This window comes from Mytilus trossulus, chromosome 8, assembly GCF_036588685.1.
Source record: "Mytilus trossulus isolate FHL-02 chromosome 8, PNRI_Mtr1.1.1.hap1, whole genome shotgun sequence".
NCBI lineage: Eukaryota > Metazoa > Mollusca > Bivalvia > Mytilida > Mytilidae > Mytilus > Mytilus trossulus.
In genome coordinates, this window is record NC_086380.1 from 31,087,902 (window position 1) to 31,093,712 (window position 5,811).

At 29.2% G+C, this 5,811-nt stretch overlaps 1 long non-coding RNA gene across 1 annotated transcript; it reads right to left on the reverse strand.

Moving 5' to 3' along the window:
- Window positions 1-460: 460 nt before the first annotated feature.
- On the reverse strand, window positions 461-5,385 carry LOC134680804 (uncharacterized). Its single transcript, XR_010100510.1, has 2 exons — window positions 5,227-5,385; window positions 461-791 (listed from the first exon to the last, which is right to left on the reverse strand). It is a non-coding gene; the product is annotated as an uncharacterized LOC134680804 (long non-coding RNA).
- Between the last annotated feature and the right edge of the window lie 426 nt (window positions 5,386-5,811).

Genomic DNA, 5,811 nt, shown 5'->3' on the forward strand with positions numbered 1-5,811 from the left:
CTTTGAAGTTTTCGAAAAACTAAGGATTTTCTTGTCTTACGAATAGATTAACTAAGCCGTATTTGGCACAACTTTTTTGGAATTTTGGATCCTCATTCTCAATGCTCTTCAACGTTGTACTTGTTTGGCTTTATAACTATTTTAATATGAGCGTCACTGGTGTGTCTTATGTAGACGAAACGCGCGTCTATCGTACTGAATTATAATCCTGGCACTTTTGATAACTATTTCAACCACTGAGTCGATGCCACTGCTGGTGAAGGTTTCGTCCCAGAGGGTATCACCGGTTCAATTGTTCAGTCGATTTTTAACAATTATTGAAATATGATTACTTTATTCAAAATATATGTATTCATTTTAAGAAGTGACTTCATGTATGTTTAATTTAAAAAATATAATTTGAATTAAAAAAAGATCACCACAAATTCATTAAATAATCAGTAAGAAACATATGAAACCATTATAAACTTATGTTTTATATTATAACGATCATATACATGTACACTTGTGTGTTAATCAAAATTATTTACCATGTTTATAAACTGAAATAAATTTGGAAGATTGTTAATCATTTGTCCAAGATGTCATGCATGTTGCCATCAAGAAATGTGCAGTACAACATTCAGTTAATAAACTGTCGTTTTTCAGATCCACATACTCCACAAAAACCAACTGTCGTCTGATGCGGAGTCCCATTTCTGTCTCTGACTACAATAATCCTTGCACCTCTAGTTGGAGTATTTTTTCTGCATCTCAAACAATAGATAGCCATGTTATAATTGATTCTAAAACTGAAAGTGAAAATAAAAATTGAAATACATCATAAGCTTTGATTTGATACATTCTATAAAAGTTTTTAAGACACTGACGGATTAATGTAATGCATACATAAATAATGATTGCTTTACTTTTTTTTTTATTCAAACATGTTAAATAGAATTATAGATTATTAATACATATAGTATCAACTTTAAATGCGATATCTCATATTTCTAGATAGGTTTCATGTTAATGGATACAAACTAAAACAAACACATGGCCTATATTTATAGATATGAGAATCTTGATAAAAGTAAATTTTTTATTAATCACACGCACAAAACGTTTGTATAGTCTTTTTCTCGCGAGATGAAAATACAAATGATTTAGTTTTGATATATTTATGATATTCATAAGAATATGTACATAAATATACTTGCATTATACTGTCATAAGCTTAATTTAACATGATAATTTGCAAGATAGTTATGAATTGTTGTAAAGTAACTAAACATATAGATATAGGAAGACGTGTTATGAGTGCCAATGAGACAACTCTCCAACCAAGTACTAGTATCAATTTTTAAAAGTAAACCATTATAGGCTTATGTACGACATTCAACACGGAGCCTTGGCTATTACGGCTCAGCAAGCTATAAAGGGTTCCAAAAAACTAGTTTAACCATTTAAACCAACGGTATAATCTATACAAATAAAAAAAACGAGAAACACGAATGAACTATATAAACAGACGACAACTACTGTACATCAGATTCCTGACTGAGGACATACTTGAGTGACTTGAAGTCGTAGTTACAATAAAATCTATCTTTAATTGAAATATTCTTGAACTATACAATATATACATACTTTTAGATTTGATCAGGGTTACTACACTGTGAAATTTAATAATTGTTTTGCAACAAGTTAAAAATAAGAGTTTTTGTCAATGTAATATTCCTCCAATAAGCTGATAAGGATAAGAGAACTCAAGCTGAATGTTAAATATTATATTTATTATTATAATATATGCATGCAATAACAATTGGTGTTGCTATATTTAAATCTGATATTTCTGTCATATTTTTTGTTTAATTTCCAATAAAAAGATTATTTGAATAGACAAAAGATCACAACAAATGCATGAAATAATCAGAAAGAAAAAATATGAAAGAGTACGACGCATAAAAAATAAGACCAATTTTAAATTATCTCCACTTAGCGAACAACTTGAAAATAGAGTGTATGACGAAAGAAAAACATCTTATTGTTCACATAAGAAGATAATTATTTCATGGAGGTTTGCTTCCGTTTTTTTAACAATATAACGTGCGTATTAAAAATCAAGTGTTATGTGCATAATGTGTATACATAAGGTAACCTTTATCTCAAATTAAAACATGTAAAACATAAAGCCACCACCTCCAGTCAATTAAAATAGAAATGCTTTTCTTTCTCTAATTTTCGCAATCTATAGCAAATAAAAGAAATGTCAACTATGTATGATTTAGTAAAAAATAATTCAAGCGTATAATAGTACGGTCTTGTGATAAGCATGTGAAATCTCACTATAGCTCATAATAATTTTTTTTAAAGGAGTTGAGGAGTTTTAAGGACCGATTTTGGTCTCATATTTCAGGTTCATCTGACGAAAGATGTTGACCAAGTTTAAACACTTAAGTGTCTATTTTATTTGGTTCAATTAATTTATATGAAAGATTTTAACTAATTTAGTCATTAAAAACGGTCCAATTCACGCTCAAATATGAAAAATCTACCAAATAATCTGAAAAATGTCACTTTTAAGATGTTTTTTGTCAAAAATGAAAGTGGCCGCATTCGTGTTCATCCTCAACCTTTATATGTGTTATGTATTATCATCAAATACAACTTAAATTTAAATATTTTGGTTGAACACGAATGCGGCCACTTTCGTTTTACACGGAAACTGTCTAAATTTTAACCAAAATGCTAGAATTGTGAAGATTTCAGTAATTCAGCATATATTAATGGTGCTAGTACTCGATATATGTACATCGTATTGTCGAAAACAGCCCACAGTTATGTAGCAGAAGTATTCAACTGTCAAATAAATAACTAAAAGTATACATTTTAACAATTTGGTAAAATTGCTATATGTTGGGGCCAAAAAGGGGTCTAACTGGACCTACTCCTTTTAACATCAGGTTAAACAAAACTAACAACATGAACGATTCTATTAATGATATAGGTATATTCCCATTGTGTAGTGATGATTTCCATTTGAAGACGTTGTTATTGAAGTTGCTTAAAAAACTCAACATCTATAAGCTTATTCTGCGCATTTCCAAAATCAATTGTTTTCGTTAACTTTAATAAAAATATGCATGCTCAATGTAATGTTTCATTTACATTTGCCAAAATATATATGAAGAAACTAATAAAGAAATGATATCTTATATCGAAGCAAAATATTGATCAAGTTTTAAAATACACTCTGTATATTTGCCACTGCTGGTAGGGTCTTTATTCGCCGAAGGTATCACCAGCACATGCAAGTAGTCAGTACTTTTTACTGTCTACACAACTTTTGACTATTTTGAATCACTGAGGCTTTCTACCTCAGGAATGGATTACCTTAGTTGTGTTCGGCAAAACATTGAGAAATTTTTGTTCTCTATGCTCTTTTTCTTCATCCTTTAATTGACTTTTTGTTGGCTTTGAGCGTCAGTGATGAGTCTTTTGTAGACGAAAAGCTTGTCTGGTGTAAATACCAAATTTATAATTGTATCTATGATGAGTTTATTTTCTATCATATGATGGCAAATTATTTATTATGATAAGGCTACCTTCATAAAAATTCGTATCACATCATACACATATCTTGAAGAAACAATTGCATAAAATTCGACACATTCAGTATTTAGAATATATCTAGACACAGTATATTACTAGTATAAAATCATTTATCAATTATCATCAGATAAACTATATAAAATAACTTTCATGATACTGCTATTCAGCAAAGACTTCCCTAAGATTACAGTTATTAAACCAAAAATTATTTATATTATGTTTAAAATCAACATCATCTTCACCCATAATATTAACCTATGCGAATAAATATATACTTGTTTGTTCTTGTTCTGATTAAGATTTTGACACGGTGATCACTAATGTGCTTCTATTTTGACAATTTTACCTATGAACTAGGTTAAATCCAATATTTTCTACATCAGTCAGATATATGAAAATCGTTGTCCTTTCGTTGGATGTGTTTTATCTTTTGATTTTGCCATTTGACTTAACTTTCGGTTTTTAATTTTCCTCGAAGTTCAGTAATTTGTGATTTAACTTTTTACGATATCACTTAAATTTTTCTTTAAACAAAGTACATTTGCTTAATAGGTACGAACACACAGCTGAGTAACTTTAACATACTCATGTACATCTGGGGCAGTACAATTGGTAACTCAAATGTAAATATCATTACTTGGTTTGTCAACGGTCAGACTATTAATAACACAAAAAATGATTTTGAATAAATAAATATAAAGTTGTCGTGTTATAAGATTGGTTGAAGGAGTAGGTCCGGTAAGGACCGATTTTGGCCTCAAATTTCAGATTCATCTGACAAAAGATTTTGACCACTTTTCAAAATCTTAAGTGTCTATTTCATATGAATCAATTAAGTTATTTGAAAGATTTGAACTGATTTAGTCATTAAAAACGATCTGATTGAAGCTCAAATATGAAACATCAACCAAATATGCTGAAAAATGTCACTTTTCGGATGGTTTCTGTCAAAAATGAAATTGGCCGCATCCGTTTTCATCCTCAACCTTTATATATGTTATGTATTATCATAAAATACAACCTCCATTTCAATATTAAGGATGAACACGAATGCGGCCACTTTTGTTTCACACGAAAACCGTCTAAAATTTAACTAAAATGCAAGAATTTTGAAGAATTCAGTAATTTAGCATGATTTTAAGGTGCCAGTACCCGATATATGTTCATGGAATAGTCAAACATAGCCCATACTTATGTAGCAGAAGCACTCTACTGTTCAATAAATAACTAAAAGTTTACATTTTATCAATCTTGTAAAACTGCTATATTTTAGGCCAAAAAGGGCTCTTACTGGACCTACTCCTTTAGATACAAACTGGGTAAAATAAAACAACCAAACACGCAATTTAATTAAAACTGTGAATACAGTAATGTCAAACTGTCCACATATTTTTCATAATGAATGATACAAAAAACCTATAAACTCGTACAGTAATAATGTCTATTTAGATATTATGAAAAAAATTGTGAATCTATTTAAACAGTTAAATAAACCAAAAACTGTTTATCTTGCAATACTGATATTCATTTATTTTTATCATTTATTAACAATAAACAAAAACGCAAATACATAATGTTAAAACGCGTATATTACAAATATGACAATTCTATAAAAAAATATCGTACATGTACCTGTAAATAAGCCTGTAATATTACTGTTTCTTTAATTTCAAGCGGTATAACCTTGAGATATACACAACTATGTGATAATGAAAATATGTGTTATCATCAACTAGATCTTCAATGACATTTTTTTAACAAATAAAATCACAATTAGGAGGTAACAACATATTATTTTAGTCAATAATGAAAGTGAAAGTACATTTTCTAAAAACCATTGTGCATGAATTTAGATAAACAATATGCAGGCAAATTGTAAATTTCGTTTGTATCCTTTATGAATGTAAATGATTTTTAGTATGTATACTCAGTCAAAATATATCCATGATTACTTTAGGTAAATATTGCAAATCCTCAATGGTAATGTAATAAAATTCAGTTCAATTTGCACCTTGATTTGTTTTAATTCGGCAAATGACATTTATTGAACTGCTATACAGTTCAAAAATCGTAATAATTTAATTTATCTAGTAGTAGTTTTCAGACGTTCCTGACGACATACATGTGTCTTTGCATGTTATCAACAGTAATGAGTTAACAGTGTGCTGTTTCTTGCTTCTTTGCATAACATGCGATGACTGCGTTACTAAAAACATG